The sequence below is a fragment of the Pseudophryne corroboree genome, chromosome 6 (genome assembly GCF_028390025.1).
Source record: "Pseudophryne corroboree isolate aPseCor3 chromosome 6, aPseCor3.hap2, whole genome shotgun sequence".
In the NCBI taxonomy this organism is placed as follows: Eukaryota; Metazoa; Chordata; class Amphibia; order Anura; family Myobatrachidae; genus Pseudophryne; species Pseudophryne corroboree.
Window position 1 is genome coordinate 421,862,549 of NC_086449.1, and position 18,802 is coordinate 421,881,350.

General features: G+C 43.8%; 1 protein-coding gene across 12 annotated transcripts in view; it reads left to right on the forward strand.

Annotated features, from left to right (window-relative positions):
* The window catches only part of MAGI2 (membrane associated guanylate kinase, WW and PDZ domain containing 2), a 1,309,326-nt gene that overhangs the window by 1,253,484 nt on the left and 37,040 nt on the right, over positions 1 to 18,802 (forward strand). The window lies entirely within an intron of this gene.

An 18,802-nucleotide genomic window follows, 5' to 3' on the forward strand; every position in this document is an offset into this window, starting at 1 on the left:
GGAATACTCAGCATCAGCTAGAGCTCATGCAGTGGATGGCTTCCCAGTCACTAGGTGGCAGCACTGTCACCATGCTGGATTTTCCTGGCACTTGCAGTAGATTCATGAAAACATAACCAGAAACACCAGTAGACTCTATTGATGACACTATGATAATAGCATGAAAGAGAAAGAAGTGATCATTTACTGTAGGTAAAATGTGTTGTTAGAATAAGCCATCATTTCTTAGCATTTATGCCTATTAATGGATTCAAATATTTAGTCATTTTATCGAAGTATATTTTATAGGTTTTTACGGGAAACTTTTAATTGGTGAAACTTATTTTCCCTGTTACAAGCTTTTTATAGCCTGTGTAATGTGCTATGATCAATAACAAACAGATATAGCTTTGACCGGTCTAGTGCAATGTAGAACATCGAAAGAAAATATCTGATCATGTCTTATGGATCTCATCACAGTGGTATTATTTGGGTCATGTTAAGAAATTATTATGTGCACCAGATGCTGTTGAGTTGGAAATGAAACAAGATCTAATCTAACTGGTACTTTAACCTATGTGAATGCACTGGACATTATAAGAAAACAAACAACACACTGGTGCCCTAGCTAGAAGTCGCATTATCTAAGGGCCTATTAAAAATATAGACAAAACCTTGTACTTTGAAAAAAAAATGTGTTTTCAAATCCTGCAGTGTATTTCGCTACCTACATAGATAGCTCCCACAGTATTTCATTATATTGTCTTGAGCGCTAACATTTGTTAACGCAATAAGCTGCAGTATTTTGGAATGACGCAAATTGATTGCTCTACAGATCCATTTGGTTACATAATGTTTTGGAATATTAACATTAAAGCTCATTAACTATGCTATAAGCAACTGACCTTATAGGCTGGATGTATTTTTGAAGCCTACAGAGATTTACATCACATTTATTTCTATGCTACAGTAATTCATATTGGATGGTGTTAGTGTATTTGTGAATTCTTTGTGCATAGCATGAGTAGAGGTAAGATAATTATATACAGTATGTTGTCCAGAAAGAAATCAATGTTTTCTGTGAATATAGAAAGAGGGAGAACAGTCAAAGAACCCCTAAGCCCTGTGCCAGGTCAACTGGGGTATTATAACCCAATTCATATTTAGCTGTCAAATGTATTTTAACATACTGGCAAACTATTGTGCCCTATGTTACTGTATAACAATGATCAGAATAGTATCCTATTGGTTTTGAAAAAATTATTATAACAGTCTCTGCATGGATGTAGGTTCTCTTGCTATACAGTACTTTGGTAATACAGTTACATAGTTGATGAGGTTGAAAAAAAGACCAGTCCATCAAGTCCACCCTATATTGGTTCTCCTGCGATGCACAGCTTATATTTGTAAATGACACAGATGAAGTAACTACCAATCTGTTTCACACCAGAGTTGTCGGGCCCATTAATAATTGGATGAATACAACTGTGTCCTTCATGTGTATGACTAAATTGTTCACTGTTTAGTTGTTTGTTTGTTTGGGTGGTCGCAGAGTGAATGGACTGCAGCATATGGGCTACAAACTATAACCTGAAACTGCAGGATGCTTACGTTTAGTTCACAGAGGCTAAATGCAGTATAAAATAAATGTCGCTCATGGAGCACATTGCCTAGTGTGTTCCATCTTGGCCCGGGCTGCCCGACAGCGGGCATACATACTGTGCGATATCGCACAGTGACGTCATGCCGCCACCCGGCTGTACATGCACCTTTTTGCGATGGGTCCAAATTGAGCTGCATGTACAGCCAACACCAAGGATCGTTAATGACCTACAGAGCCGCACATGGGCTGTCGTCAGCTGCATACACACTGCACAATACAGTAAACTATCGCTCAGGAGGGGGAAAATGAGCTATATCATTTACTATATCGCTAAGTGTGTATGCACCCTTAGTGCAATTGGTATTTTGTTACATATATTGTGTATATGAATGTGTAAGTATTTATTTGTACTTTTATGCTTTATAGATTGAAGTCAATTATTTGTTTATTCAAATTATATTTTCATATTAAATATATAAAATCTTTATTTTATTTTCTACTGCACAGAAAAGCAAAGTGTTATTCTCTCCATTACCTCCATTAAGTAGTTCTTTTTCAGAAATGGAACCAGCAAATAGGACATTTAGGATGATCGCTTGTCTAGATGACACCAAAAACCATGCATGAGGGAACTGCATTGTGTAGGAATATTCTCCAACCTACTGCTATAACAAGCCATATATGGCAATATTTTGTCATTTCTTAAATGAGTCAAATTAACCCATTCATTAACACAACTAATCTGAAAGAAATGCCAGTGATGTAATATAAATGCCTTACTTATCAGTAAAACATAAAAAGATTACCCTGAATATCAATGATATGCTACTACTGTAAAGTAGGGATGGCCATCGGTGTGGTTGCCATCGATGGTTATATGGCAAGTAACCATCAATGGCGGCCAACTATGCAGTGGATGACCATCGATGGTTTTCACAACTGATGGTCATCCCTGTTCTATCACTGAGTGGCCCATGGGCCAATAAGAACACCGGGGTGTGACTTTGTGGGTGCTGGGGGGGTATTGCTATAACTCCATGTCCTGGCACCTCGTTAAAAATTTTTTTTAATTTATGCCTATTCATCGATGGACCAAAACCATCAGGTTCTCTTCCATCGATGGCAAAAGTATTCTGCATCAGCAATAAACCATTGATGATTTTGAATCATTGATGGTCAACGGACATCCTTACTGTAAAGGCTGGACTGGGTATTACATTACAAAGCATAGTGTAAACTTTAGCTTTAGGTGATATCAGTAGGGTAATAGTTTTTTTGCCATAAGTTTGGGATTATTAATAACGGTGTAGAAATGTAATTTAAAAAAACAAATAATAAAAATGCATTATGCAGTTGCATAGCGGAGTGCAAATAGATATAGAGTTCTTTTAGATTAGACTGTTTTTTGATACTTGAGATAAATCTGTGGTCCATCCAGCCTGAGCTGTATTCAGCCACCTGGATAGGATCACTGAAAAGGTCAAGATGGCATTCAAGGTAAACAATGTTTGGACAGTAAGAAAAGTAGCAACCGTGACCTGTCCAGCATTTGATTTGAACACCGTGGGGTATATTTACTAAAAGTCAATGTTGATTGATTTATGGTCGATGTTCGGACGCTTTTTGATCGATTTTTGTTTTTTCAGGGACTAAATCACACATTTACTAACAGATGATTTTTGACATCTTTTAAAAAAAATGTAAAAACTCATTTGTTGGTAAATGTGGGATTTAGGGGTATATTTACATTTTATAATTACATTTTTTGATCGATGTTTGGTTGATTTTATATTTCAGGGTCTAAATTCCATATTTACTAACATATCATTTTTTCATTTTTTTTAAATGATATAAAAAAAACATCATCTGTTTCTAAATGTGTGATTTAGCCCCTTAAGCTCAAAATCGACCAAACATTGTTCAAACATCGACCAAAATCAACTTTTAGTAAATATACCCTGTAGGTGTGGTGTTGAGTGTGAATGCTTTTTTTCAAAAGCACAGAGGGAAAATCCCTTCACAAATATCCCTGTAAATACCTGTACAGTATATGCTGACGTGCACGGAGCTGCAACTTAGCTTTGTGTGTTAAACGTGTTTGAATGCTTGAAACATGATGAAACGCTATTAAGGGTATCCTCATTCTGTGGCGATGCCAGTCATCATATTGATAATGATGAACAGTGTTTTAATGTATTCAATAATAATAATAAACCTGGCATAGGCTGCAGTTTTTTTCTCTCCACATGACCCTGAAAAAAGCCCTAGCTTGTTTAGGATAAGGCTGAACTGTATAGGGGAATCAGGCCTAAGAAAAACTGTTCCCCTTCTAGAAAATAAAAATCAGCCGTGTGCAGTCAGCACTAGGGCTCCTCCCAAAACCCTTTGCTGGGGGGTGGGTGCTGGAATGATAACATTTTAAAGATTGATATCTGCATTTCTTGCTAGTCTCAGCACACTTGACATGCATAAATAGTTTGGGTATGCTGGCACTTGTAGAACTCATGGATGCCATCAGACATTGTGGGGCCCGGGACTGACAAAATAGACAGGGCCCCTTCCTTCCGAAAAAAAGATTCTGCTGCACTGCTCCATCCCTATGTGATGTCATACATTGTGACGTTCCATATAGGTGGAGTGTTGTGGACCTACAGGAACTGTTTACAGAGAGCTGATGTGCAGATAAGACTTGTGTTAAGGAGTCCTCACTGCACAACAGCCTGATGTTGATTCACAGTCTGGTGCAGCTCTACAGGTATTGGCGGTAGGAGCCAGGGGTGGGCCCCTCTCTCTGTAAGGGCCCAGGACCCCAGTCCCCCCCCCCCCCCCCCCTATGGCTGCCCTGCTGCAAGTGCCAGCATGCCAATGGCTTCTAGAGCATGCTGGTGCTTCTATTGAAAGCTTGTACTGCCAATAGTTATATCAGGGTGTAAAATGAATGTGAATTTACCCTTGAAAACAGATATCAAGAATAAAATTCTGCTTCTGGTAATATGGAAATAAAAGAGGGATTATTTGGATTTCCCCTGACAACTGAAGGTTTCCAAATGCCATTCCATTTTGTTTTCCATTATTAGCAAAACAAACAAGTAAAAAAAAATAAGATTTTACTTACCGATAAATCTATTTCTCGTAGTCCGTAGTGGATGCTGGGGACTCCGTCAGGACCATGGGGAATAGCGGCTCCGCAGGAGACAGGGCACAAAAGTAAAAGCTTTAGGATCAGGTGGTGTGCACTGGCTCCTCCCCCTATGACCCTCCTCCAAGCCTTAGTTAGGATACTGTGCCCGGACGAGCGTACACAATAAGGAAGGATTTTGAATCCCGGGTAAGACTCATACCAGCCACACCAATCACACTGTACAACCTGTGATCTAAACCCAGTTAACAGCATGATAACAGCGGAGCCTCTGAAAAGATGGCTCACAACAATAATAACCCGATTTTTTGTACCAATAACTATGTACAAATATTGCAGACAATCCGCACTTGGGATGGGCGCCCAGCATCCACTACGGACTACGAGAAATAGATTTATCGGTAAGTAAAATCTTATTTTCTCTAACGTCCTAGTGGATGCTGGGGACTCCGTCAGGACCATGGGGATTATACCAAAGCTCCCAAACGGGCGGGAGAGTGCGGATGACTCTGCAGCACCGAATGAGAGAACTCCAGGTCCTCTTTAGCCAGGGTATCAAATTTGTAGAATTTTACAAACGTGTTCTCCCCCCAACCACGTAGCTGCTCGGCAGAGTTGTAATGCCGAGACCCCTCGGGCAGCCGCCCAGGATGAGCCCACCTTCCTTGTGGAATGGGCATTTACATATTTTGGCTGTGGCAGGCCTGCCACAGAATGTGCAAGCTGAATTGTACTACACATCCAACTAGCAATCGTCTGCTTAGAAGCAAGAGCACCCAGTTTTTTGGGTGCCTACAGGATAACAGCAAGTCAGTTTTCCTGACTCCAGCCGTCCTGGAAACCGATATTTTCAGGGCCCTGACAACATCTAGCAACTTGGAGTCCTCCAAGTCCCTAGTAGCCGCAGGTACCACAATAAGCTGGTTCAGGTGAAACGCTGACCCCACCTTAGGGAGAAACTGGGGACGAGTCCGCAGCTCTGCCCTGTCCGAATGGACAATCAGATATGGGCTTTTGTGAGACAAAGCCGCCAATGCTGACACTCGCCTGGCCGAGGCCAGGGCCAACATCATGGTCACTTTCCATGTGAGATATTTCAAATCCACAGATTTGAGCGGTTTAAACCAATGTGATTTGAGGAATCCCAGCACTACGTTGAGATCCCACAGTGCCACTGGAGGCACAAAAGGGGGTTGTATATGCAGTACTCCCTTGACAAACTTCTGGACTTCAGGAACTGAAGCCAATTCTTTCTGGAAGAAAATTGACAGGGCCGAAATTTGAACCTTAATGGACCCCAATCTGAGGCCCATAGACACTCCTGTTTGCAGGAAATGCAGGAATCGACCGAGTTGAAATTTCTTCGTGGAGCTTTCCTGGCCTCACACCACGCAACATATTTTCGCCACATGTGGTGATAATGTTGTGCGGTCACGTCCTTCCTGGCTTTGACCAGGGTAGGAATGACCTCTTCCGGAATGCCTTTTTCCCTTAGGATCCGGCGTTCAACCGCCATGCCGTCAAACGCAGCCGCGGTAAGTCTTGGAACAGACATGGTACGTGCTGAAGCAAGTCCCTTCTAGTGGCAGAGGTCATGAGTCCTCTGTGAGTATCTCTTGAAGATCCGGGTACCAAGTCCTTCTTGGCCAATCCGGAGCCACGAGTATAGTTCTTACTCCTCTACGTCTTATAATTCTCAATACCTTGGGTATGAGAAGCAGAGGAGGAAACACATACACCGACTGGTACGCCCACGGTGTTACCAGAACGTCCACAGCTATTGCCTGAAAGTCTCTTGACCTGGCGCAATACCTGTCCAGTTTTTTGTTCAGGCGGGACGCCATCATGTACACCTTTGGTCTTTCCCAACGGTTCACAATCATGTGGAAAACTTCCCGATGAAGTCCCCACTCTCCCGGGTGGAGGTCGTGCCTGCTGAGGAAGTCTGCTTCCCAGTTGTCCACTCCCGGAATGAACACTGCTGACAGTGCTATCACATGATTTTCCGCCCAGCGAAAAATCCTTGCAGTTTTTGCCATTGCCCTCCTGCTTCTTGTGCCGCCCTGTCTGTTTACGTGGGCGACTGCCGTGATGTTGTCCCACTGGATCAATACCGGCTGACCTTGAAGCAGAGGTCTTGCTAAGCTTAGAGCATTATAAATTGCCCTTAGCTCCAGTATATTTATGTGGAGAAAAGTCTCCAGACTTGATCACACTCCCTGGAAATTTTTTCCCTGTGTGACTGCTCCCCAGCCTCTCAGGCTGGCCTCCGTGGTCACCAGCATCCAATCCTGAATGCCGAATCTGCGGCCCTCTAGAAGATGAGCACTCTGTAACCACCACAGGAGAGACACCCTTGTCCTTGGAGATAGGGTTATCCGCTGATGCATCTGAAGATGCGATCCGGACCATTTGTCCAGCAGATCCCACTGAAAAGTTCTTGCGTGGAATCTGCCGAATGGAATCGCTTCGTAATAAGCCACCATTTTTCCCAGGACTCTTGTGCAATGATGCACTGACACTTTTCCTGGTTTTAGGAGGTTCCTGACTAGCTCGGATAACTCCCTGGCTTTCTCCTCCGGGAGAAACACCTTTTTCTGGACTGTGTCCAGAATCATCCCTAGGAACAGCAGACGTGTCGTCGGAAACAACTGCGGTTTTGGAATATTTAGAATCCACCCGTGCTGTCGTAGAACTACTTGAGATAGTGCTACTCCGACCTCCAACTGTTCTCTGGACCTTGCTCTTATCAGGAGGTCGTCCATTTTCTTCGAAGAAGAATCATCATTTCGGGCATTACCTTGGTAAAGACCCGGAGTGCCGTGGACAATCCAAACGGCAGCGTCTGAAACTGATAGTGACAGTTCTGTACCACGAACCTGAGATACCCTTGGTGAGAAGGGCAAATTGGGACATGGAGGTAAGCATCCCTGATGTCCCGGGACACCATATAGTCCCCTTCTACCTGGTTCGCTATCACTGCTCTGAGTGACTCCATCTTGATTTGAACCTTTTTAAGTGTTCAAATATTTCAGATTTAGAATAGGTCTCACCGAGCCTTCTGGTTTCAGTACCACAATATAGTGTGGAATAATACCCCTTTCCTTGTTGTAGGAGGGGTACTTTGATTATCACCTGCTGGGAATACAGCTTGTGAATTGTTTCCAATACTGCCTCCCTGTCGGAGGGAGACGTTGGTAAAGCAGACTTCAGGAACCTGCGAGGGGAAACGTCTCGACTTTCCAATCTGTACCCCTGGGATACTACTTGTAGGATCCAGGGGTCCTGTACGGCTCCAGCGTCATGCTGAGAACTTGGCAGAAGCGGTGGAAGGCTTCTGTTCCTGGGAATGGGCTGCCTGCTGCAGTCTTCTTCCCTTTCCTCTATCCCTGGGCAGATATGCTTATGGGGACGAAAGGACTGAGGCTGAAAAGACGGTGTCTTTTTCTGCATAGATGTGACTTAGGGCAAAAACGGTGGATTTCCCAGCAGTTGCCGTGGCCACCAGGTCCGATGGACCGACCCCAAATAACTCCTCCCCTTTATACGGCAATACATCTTTGTGCCGTTTGGAATCTGCATCACCTGACCACTGTCGTGTCCATAAACATCTTTTGGCAGATATGGACATCGCACTTACTCTTGATGCCAGAGTGCAAATATCCCTCTGTGCATCTCGCATATATAGAAATGCATTCTTTAAATGCTCTATAGTAAATAAAATACTGTCCCTGTCAAGGGTATCAATATTTTCAGTCAGGGAATCCGACCAAGCCACCCCCGCGCTGCACATCCAGGCTGAGGCGATCGCTGGTCGCAGTATAACACCAGTACGTGTGTATATACTTTTTAGGATATTTTCCAGCCTCCTATCAGCTGGCTCCTTGAGGGCGGCCGTATCTGGAGACGGTACCGCCACTTGTTTTGATAAGCGTGTGAGCGCCTTATCCACCCTAAGGGGTGTTTCCCAACGCGCCCTAACTTCTGGCGGGAAAGGGTATACCGCCAATAATTTTCTATCGGGGGAACCCCGCGCCTCATCACACACTTCATTTAATTTATCTGATTCAGGAAAAACTATAGGTAGTTTTTCCACACCCCACATAATACCCTTTTTTGTGGTACTTGTAGTATCAGAAATATGTAACACCTCCTTCATTGCCCTTAACAAGTAACGTGTGGCCCTAAAGGAAAATACGTTTGTTTCTTCACCGTCGACACTGGAGTCAGTGTCCGTGTCTGTGTCTGTGTCGACCGACTGAGGTAAAATGGGCATTATAACGTCCCTGACGGTGTTTTAGACGCCTGGACAGATACTAATATGTTTGCCGGCCGTCTCATGTCGTCAACCGACTTGCAGCGTGTTGACATTATCACGTAATTCCTTAAATAAGCCATCTATTCCGGTGTCGACTCCCTAGAGAGTGACATCACCATTACAGGCAATTTGCTCCGCCTCCCAACATCGTCCTCATACATGTCGACACACACGTACCGACACACAGCACACACACAGGGAATGCTCTGATAGAGGACAGGACCCACTAGCCCTTTGGGGAGACAGAGGGAGAGTTTGCCAGCACACACCAAAAACGCTATAATTATACAGGGACAACCTTTATATAAGTGCTTTTCCCTTATAGCATTTTAATATATGTAGTCATATCGCCAAATCAGTGCGCCCCCTCTCTGTTTTAACCCTGTTTCTGTAGTGCAGTGCAGGGGAGAGCCTGGGAGCCTTCCCACCAGCATTTCTGTGAGGGGAAAATGGCGCTGTGTGCTGAGGAGAATAGGCCCCGCCCCCTTTTCGGCTGGCTTCTTCTCCCGTTTTTCTGAGACCTGGCAGGGGTTAAATACATCCATATAGCCCCCAGGGGCTATATGTGATGTATTTTTAGCCAGAATAAGGTACTATCATTGCTGCCCAGGGCGCCCCCCCCAGCGCCCTGCACCCTCAGTGACCGCTGCTATGAAGTGTGCTGACAACAATGGCGCACAGCTGCAGTGCTGTGCGCTACCTTATGAAGACTGAAGAGTCTTCTGCCGCCGTTTCTGGACCTTCACTTTTCGGCATCTGCAAGGGGGGTCGGCGGCGCGGCTCCGGGACGAACCCCAGGGTGAGACCTGTGTTCCGACTCCCTCTGGAGCTAATGGTGTCCAGTAGCCTAAGAAGCCAATCCATCCTGCACGCAGGTGAGTTCACTTCTCTCCCCTAAGTCCCTCGATGCAGTGAGCCTGTTGCCAGCAGGACTCACTGAAAATAAAAAACCTAACAAACTTTTACTCTAAGCAGCTCTTTAGGAGAGCCACCTAGATTGCACCCTTCTCGGCCGGGCACAAAAATCTAACTAAGGCTTGGAGGAGGGTCATAGGGGGAGGAGCCAGTGCACACCACCTGATCCTAAAGCTTTTACTTTTGTGCCCTGTCTCCTGCGGAGCCGCTATTCCCCATGGTCCTGACGGAGTCCCCAGCATCCACTAGGACGTTAGAGAAATGTATATTCATTTAAATGTGTTTAGCCCCGCACCTGTGGAAACAACATTGAAATGTATGAGACAATTTATCTCTAGCTTGTATATACATACATACATTTTTTATATCTATTTAGTATCGCTGGTTTTGAATTCAACTTGATTATCTGAAACAAGTGAAAAAATGTTTTGTTACATTCTAAGATTGATTTACTAAACTAATGTGTTATACATGGCTCCTGTTTATAGTTAACACTGAGAAATCAGGGATCTCAGTGATTGTGCAATGACTGGCAATATGTGTTTTTAGGGATTTGGAAAACTGTCCATTTACAAGTTGATTTGCCTTTAAGATGTTAGGCAATTTATCAACTGGTAAATCACTTATAAAGTCATTATATTGACCTTCAGTAGATTTCCAGTATGCGCCTGCTGTAGAGGAGAGAGAGAGAGCTTAATATTTGGTTAGTTGGTTGACACTATACATATTTCATGTATATTCCTCGATTCAGTAATTCACAGCCTTTGACATATTGTTAACCTAACTGGCTAATTTTTATTCCACAAATGTCCCCAAAAGTTAATTTTTTCCCCCCATCAAGTTATGAAACGAAGAGCTGTGTAAACCTGACTCAGTTTTTGATAAAAAAATGTTTCCATATATATATATATATATATATATATATATATATATATATATATATTTGTTTGTTTGTGTGTGTATGAGAGGTACTTGTCACGGAAGCTGACAGGAGGAGGGGACCTCGGGCTTCCTAATCCCACAGGGTGGGGGTGCCGCGAGCTGCCAGATCACTGCTGGCCACAATGATCGGGACACAGCTGAATAAAAAATAACACCCACAAGAATCTGGGCAAGGCTGCCGGGGGGGGGGGGGGGGGCAGGGGGGGGTGTACATAGGCTCCTTGATCACTGTGGCTAGCAGTAATCGGGACATATGGGAGGTAGAGCCGTAGGTGCAGGGAATCCGGAAGGTCCCTCTGATAAAGGCGGCTGCTGGACGGCCTAGTGGAATTCTTTACTGTCTGTGTAACCTCTGCCAAAAGCAGTGATGTGCATTGAGGTCAGTGGCTGGGGAGGCACTGACTAATTAAAAAAAAAAAAATGCCCCCCAAATCAGTAATCAGTGTCATACCTCTCAGCAGGGGCAAATGCAGGATTTCTGGACAGGGGTTTCCAAATGTTTGATTTAAAAGCAACTGGAAAACCACCCCCCATGTTTGCCTACACTCAGCCTGGGCTGGTAATGGGAAAAAATGGTGAAAAACTGGCATTGGTTTCCCCTCCCCCCCCCCCCCCGCCCAATTCTCCAATAACCATCACCAGGCTGAACCAACAGAATATGCTGCGCTGTATAAGAGACTTAATAAATAATGCCATAGCAGGGGGAGGTGAGACACGACTACATGGGTTACCTCTGCCATCACATTAACTAATCCAAACTGGTCAGCCCAGGGCTGGAATTTCTCAGAAAGTGGTGGTCCCAACAATAAAATAGTGTTGCCTGAGCAACAATAGTACAACTATTCCCACACCCCACCCCTGGTGGTGGTGAGTGCGGGGTCAACAGACAGAATTAATATAGTTCTTTACAGGCAGCCTACAGGTCTCAGCAAGCCTGCCCTGGCCAGCACGTCCAGACATTAAGAGCCCACTGGCACCTGCAGTCCGCCTGCAAAGAAAATATTAAAATAAAGGCACAACACTGAATAGTTTAGTAATTTATTGGAATGCCTGTTCACCACCCTCCAGGACTTACAGTGTCTTTTGTCCACATCTTCAGCTGTAAGGTGCCGGCCTGTGTAAGCTGTTTGGCATTGCTGATGCCTGCCAGAAGTTCAGCGTTTGTCTTTCAGCATCTTTACCTGCTACGCGACAGCATGTATAAGCTCTTTTGCTAAACCACCAGGACTTCCGGCATTTTCTTTCTTCAGAAGCTCTTGTTAGCTCCTTCTCGGCCGATGGACTCCTTGCCACTCACTTGTGCTGGCTAATATAAGCCAGCTCAAGGGGGCAGGGCGATAATGCAGTGAGCTGCGATTGGCTCTCCATAGCCATAGCCATCCTGAATGTCAAAAATGGTACTACTAGTGAGCTAATCATGGCTCACAGCTTAATTTTTTTTTTAAATGAGTCACGATGCCATTGAGCATGTAGTCAAACTTTGTAGGGCTACAGGGACTGATGTACAGTGCTGCTGATCCTGACATGTACCTGACTGACGGCTTATGCAGTCCTATCACATCTACCTCACTAAGAGGGGGGAGTGAATTGATGTAGGCTTAAGGCACAGCCCCCTCAGCAAGCAGATGTGACCGCTGCCTCCTCTGGTTTTTCATGGAGTATTACTGCTTGTGGCGTGGCCCCGCCCAGCACTCCAGCAGTTTCTGATTGCCAAGGGTAGGTAGAGCTCGTCGCTGCCTCTGCTCTGTCTCTCCCTATATTTGCAGGGAAGGTTTGACAATAACAATTATTAGAATAATACAAAGAAGATATTTATAACCCAGAATCTGTGTTCTAAATATCTTCTTTGTTTTATTCTAACCATCCGATCAGTTGGAATTTGACAGATGAGGCTCTGCATGTCATTGGCCGACAGACAAAGTTCTTTCCAACAACTGTCAGGTTGGACTGCATAATATTCTTGAAAGATGTTAGTTCTTCAGTACCGTGTAATATCTTGAACTGTTGTTATTTAACCCTTTAACCCCAATCACAATGGTCTCCTACTCTTAGGATATACCAAAAGTCAGATGACAACCATTAACTTCCTGGTCACATGGGGATAGTATATTCTTAGAGCTAAATGTGCCCCATGCGTAATAATGGTCTCGGGTAGCAAACCGGAATCCCCAGTGACATGACAGCAGATGTTACAGTACAAGGATATTCATCTATTGTTTTATGGGTTTGGTTCATTTTTGTGAAGTCACTAAGAGAAGAACCATGGGGCAGATGTATTAACCTGGAGAAGGCATAAGGAAGTGATAAACCAGTGATATGTGCAAGGTGATAAAGGAACCAGCCAATCAGATCCTAACTGTTAATTTACATATTGGAGCCGATTGGCTGGTGCCTTTATCACCTTGCACATATCACTGGTTTATCACTTCCTTATGCCTTCTCCAGGTTAATACATCTGCCACCATGTTATTTGTTTAAAACCAATTGTCAAGAGTTATTCCCCGGGATACTAATGCAGCAAAGCAGTGAGATAAATGGACTGCAAAATAGTTTAGGAACTAGTATTTAAATCATGTCACCAGCATGTCCACCACTAGAGACCAACATTTATTGAAATCTAATATTACAAATAAATGGTCACTGTTTGGTTGTGTGTTCTGCTACAAACTGTGTAGTGTAATTTACAATGTTTCTAACTGATAATGATTTAATATCTCACTGTTGTATAGTGTAAGTATGCCTTAAGGACTAAAGTTCTTACTGAGTAATATTATTTCATACTTTCATGTAGCTGAAGGTCAAATCACTCTGGAGCATCTTGCATTATAAACAAAATATTATATTTATATGGGATGATGGGCTCTTTGAGACCCTAGAGTTTCATGATTTGCTTCTACTGAAGAAAATCTACTTGGAGTTTGCCAGTAAACAGAGTAACCCAGATAAAATATGGGATAAGATTTTGTGGCCTGATGAGAGAAAATTGACTTTTTTTGGCCCCATGTCAAAATTCTATGTGCTACACAAATCTATCATTGCCCATTCCTCAGCATACAGTGGCAGCAAGTTCTGAGCTACTGCCCACATGTTCATGGTATGTTATTTGAAGTAAATGTAATTGTAAGGTTCTTACATTCATATCCATTCTGCTATATTGCTACTGTATGTTGTTGAGTGCATGCTACTATATATTAGAAATAAAGCATTTTGAATATAAGATGTCACCAGAAGAATTCTGCACAGGTGGAACAAATGTCAAAGAAAAAAAAAATGCTGACTAGTTAGTGGAGTGATTTGAGAATTTCCCGAAGGTAAGTATCACTGGGAGTGTTAGGGTTTGGCTGTGGGGCAGTTAGATTTAGGTGCCACCTGGGTGGGATTCAGGGACGTGCAGTGAACTAAATGGTTCAGGAGGCACTGTCTAACCCCAGAGCCAGAATTCCATGCAATCTATGAGCCAAAGCATACATCTGGGCATTATACACAGGTGCATTAGTATAAACTCCTGGAAATTTGGTGAGTTTTGGTCAAAGATGTGCTGAAAAGATAAGCAGATGAGGCACTGCCTCCCCTGCCATATACTTTTTACTCCAGAGTTTGAGCTATAAAAATTATTATAATAATGCAAAGAAGATATTTCAAACAAATTATTAGTATTTTTCATATACTTTATTCAGTCAAAACTCTGGTTTAGACGTAAGTATGACAGAAAAGGCTCTGCCTCACCTGCCTCACCCCACCGCACGTCACTGGCTGGGATTAGGGTTTCGCTGTGTGTGTGTGTGTGTGTGTGTGTGTGTGTGTGTGTGTGTGAGGGATAGGTTTAGCCACTAAGGGGGGATGGTTAGAGTTAGTCTGCGGAAAAAGGTGGGATTAGGTATAGGCACTAAGGGTGGAGGTTAGGGTTAAGCACTGAGGGGGGAGGGGAGGGTTAGGCTGCGGTAAGGGAGGGGTAGGGTGGATTTAGAATACTTACCTCACCCCTGTTGGGCTTATGATCAAAGGGATGCCAGCGTTGGTATTGTGACCGCTGGCATCTCGTCCAGCAGTCACGCATACCAATCCCCTTCATACATGTCCTGGACTACTGCCAATATTACTATTACTTTCCCCCATTACGTGCTTGAGGCAGCATATTGAAGCATGCTTGCTTTGTTCTTCTGACACTGATTTCTTCTGGACAGCAATATACTGTAAATAACCAATGAACAGTTCCCTTATAGACAGTGAGAATACAGTGCTACTAAATGTTTTCATGGATGGTCCACTACTTTTGCTCATATAGAATATATTATTATAAATTATATAAAATATAATATGTATTACAAACAGAAGCAATCATGTGACACAACTAATGTGGATAATTGTTTTTAACTCCTCTTTCTGATAAAGAGCCCAAAGCAGTACGTTATATAAGCCCTGCAATTGCTTTGTGTCCAGCTATTTTGGATTAAACTAGCGTCATTGCAATCTGCACAAGACAGGACTAAGTCCAAGTAGAAATGTCAATTTGTGTGTTATAATAAGCACTTGAAACATTAATTAATACCAGTCCTGACACAGTGACAGCTATGTTACACTTTTTTTTTAATGTAAAGATTGGTATGTTGCCTATTGTATAAAGCTACATTTGCACACAGGAATGTGCATATAATGTAATGTAAATATTTAAATATTATATTGGTATATAAAGCTGATGTTAAATTATAGCAAAATGCATCATCTGGTACCCGTCACAATATAGACTACAGGTGCCATATGCTGTCAACTATCGTGTATATACAATAAAATTACCAAATAATAAAGTTGGATCCTTACTTGAAATGAATAGTTTGGTAGGTGGTTAAACTTGAGCATTAGAAATACAGCTATCTGACAGAAGCTTTATACATACATCAGAAAGTGATAATACAGAATAGCTCGAGCTATAGCTTGTGTAGCTAATTCATAGTGTGCTCCGTGTGACTAGAGTTATAGATTTGTTGGTTGGGAGCAGCGGTGACTACAGAGGTGGGGCTTCAGCACAGTCCAAAATTCAAATAGAGGAGCCACCCCAAAGGCTGCCAAACACCACCGGCCAGGACTCACTGGCAGTTGGTGTGGCTCCCCTATTTGAATTTTGGACTGCACTGCAGACCCACCTCTGGAGTGGCCACTGGTTGGGACCATTATGACAGGTACAAAATATGAATTTCTCTAAATGACACAGACTAATAATAAAAAACAAAACATTTCCATCAGTATGTCACAAGAACACCGTGAGCTTCGGGTGTAGTATGGTATGCTGGCGGCCCGGGCTCCCGGCGACCAGCATACCAGCACCGGAAGCCCGACCGCCGGCATACCGACAGCGTGGCGAGCACAAATGAGCCCCTTGCGGGCTCGCTGCGGGCACGGTGGCGCACTATGTGCGCCACGCTATTTATTCTCCCTCCAGGGGGGTCGTGGACCCCCACGAGGGAGATAAACTGTCGGTATGCCGGCTGTCTGGATCCCGACGCCGGTATACTGTGCGCCGGGATCCCAACAGTCGGCAACCTGTAGACCACCCGTGAGATTCATTCTCATGCTGATGCCTTCCTGAAGGACATGATATGCACTCATATTTGGGAAGGTCCAGTTGTACAGTAATCAAAGCATAATTCTTTTGGTTACAGTGGTTATAATGTTTTGATCGTGCATTTGTTCATGGACTTCTGTGAATGATAAAAGGCATGACTGATCATTGTGATTTCCAGTTTGCTTCCTTTATGTGTTTAACAGAAGAAAACAATGTTGAGATTAGTGTAGTTAACTGTTTATTTGCCAATAATATTTTTTGTTATAAGTCTGTAACACGTTTATAGCATCCCTCTTACTGTTATATATTTTTTTGTAGACAGGCACTAGGAAAAATGTCAACACATGATAGGTACATGGTCTAAAATTAATAGCGTAAAATAATAGGATTTTAATACCTACCAGTAAATCCTTTTCTCTTAGTCCGTAGAGGATACTGGGGATGCTTCAAGAACCATGGGGTATAGACGGGATCCGCAGGAGACATGGGCACTTTAAGACTTTTAAGGGGTTTGACCTGGCTCCTCCCTCTATGCCCCTCCTTTAGACTCCAGTTATAGGAACTGTGCCAAGGGAGACGGACATTTAGAGGAAAAGGATTTATTTTTAAACTGAGGTGAGATACATACCAGCTCACACCACAAACACGCTGTACAACATGGCATTCAACAGAACTCCAGTCAACGGCATGAACCATGTCAGTAACAGGCTGACTATAACAGAAACACAACCTGTGTGTAAACATAACTAATAACTGCAGATAGAGTCCGCACTGGGAAAAGGATTTACCGGTAGGTATTAAAATCCTATTTTCTCATACGTCCTACAGGATGCTGGGGACGCTTCAAGAACCATGGGGTTTATACCAAATCTCTAGAACGGGCGGGAGAGTGCGGATGACTCTGCAGCACCGATTGACCAAACATGAGGTCCTCAGTGGGCCATCATTGATTTCGGTAATGGCAATCCAACCGTAGAATGAGCATGCTGAATCGTATTACAGATCCAGTGCGCAATAGTCTGCTTGGAAGCAGGCGTCCCAATCTTGTTGGCAGCATATAGGATAAACAGAGCTTCTGTTTTCCTAAGATGAGCCGTTCTGGTGACATAAATCTTTAAGGCCCTGACAACATCGAAAGATTTTGACTCCGCGAAGGCGTCAGTAGCCACCGGTACCACAATAGGCTGGTTCATGTGGAACGATGAAACCACCTTCGGCAGAAATTGTTGACGAGTCCTCAACTCCGCTCTATCTTCATGGAAGATTAAATAAGGACTCTTGTGAGACAAAGCCGCTAACTCAGACACCCGCCTTGTGGATGCTAAGGCCAATAGCATGACCACTTTCCAAGTGAGGAATTTCAACTCTACCTTCTGTAAAGGTTCAAACCAATGTGACTGAAGGAAATGCAACACCACGTTAAGATCCCATGGTGCCACTGGGGGCACAAATGGAGGTTGGATGTGCAAAACTCCTTTCACGAAAGTCTGAACTTCTGGAAAGGAGGCCAATTGTTTCTGAAAGAAAACCGATAAGGCCGAAATTTGTACTTCAATCGAGCCTAACTTTAGGCCCGCATCCACACCTGCTTGCAGGAAATGGAGAAAACGCCCTAGCTGAAATTCTTCCGTAGGTGCCTTCTTGGATTCACACCAAGACACATATATTCTCCAAATACGGTGATAATGTGTAGACGTTACTCCTTTCCTAGCTTGAAGAAGTGTGGGAATGACTTCACTGGGAATACACTTTTGGGCTAGAATCCGGCGTTCAACCGCCAAGCTGTCAAACGTAGCCGCGGTAAGTCGTGATATACGCACGGCCCCTGCTGTAACAGATCCTCTCGTAGAGGAAGAGGCCAGGGATCTCTTATGAGTAATTCCTGAAGATCTGGATACCAAGCCCTCCTTGGTCATTCCGGAACAATGAGGATCGCCTGAACCTTTGTTCTTCTTATGATCTTTAGCACCTTTGGAATGAGTGGAAGCGGAGGGAACACGTACACCAACTGAAACACCCATGGTGTCACCAGCGTGTCCACTGCTATTGCTTGTGGATCCCTCGACCTGGAACAATATCTCTGAAGTTTCTTGTTGAGGCGAGACGCCGTCATGTCTATTTGAGGAATTCCCCAAAGACTTGTCACTTCTGTGAAGACCTCTTGATGAAGACCCCACTCTCCTGGATGGAGATCGTGTCTGCTGAGGAAGTCTGCTTCCCAGTTGTCCACTCCTGGAATGAAGATTGCTGACAGAGAGCTTGTATGTCTTTCCGCCCAGCGGAGAACTTTTGTGGCCTCTGCCATTGCCGCCCTGCTCTTTGTTCCACCCTGGCAGTTTATGTGCG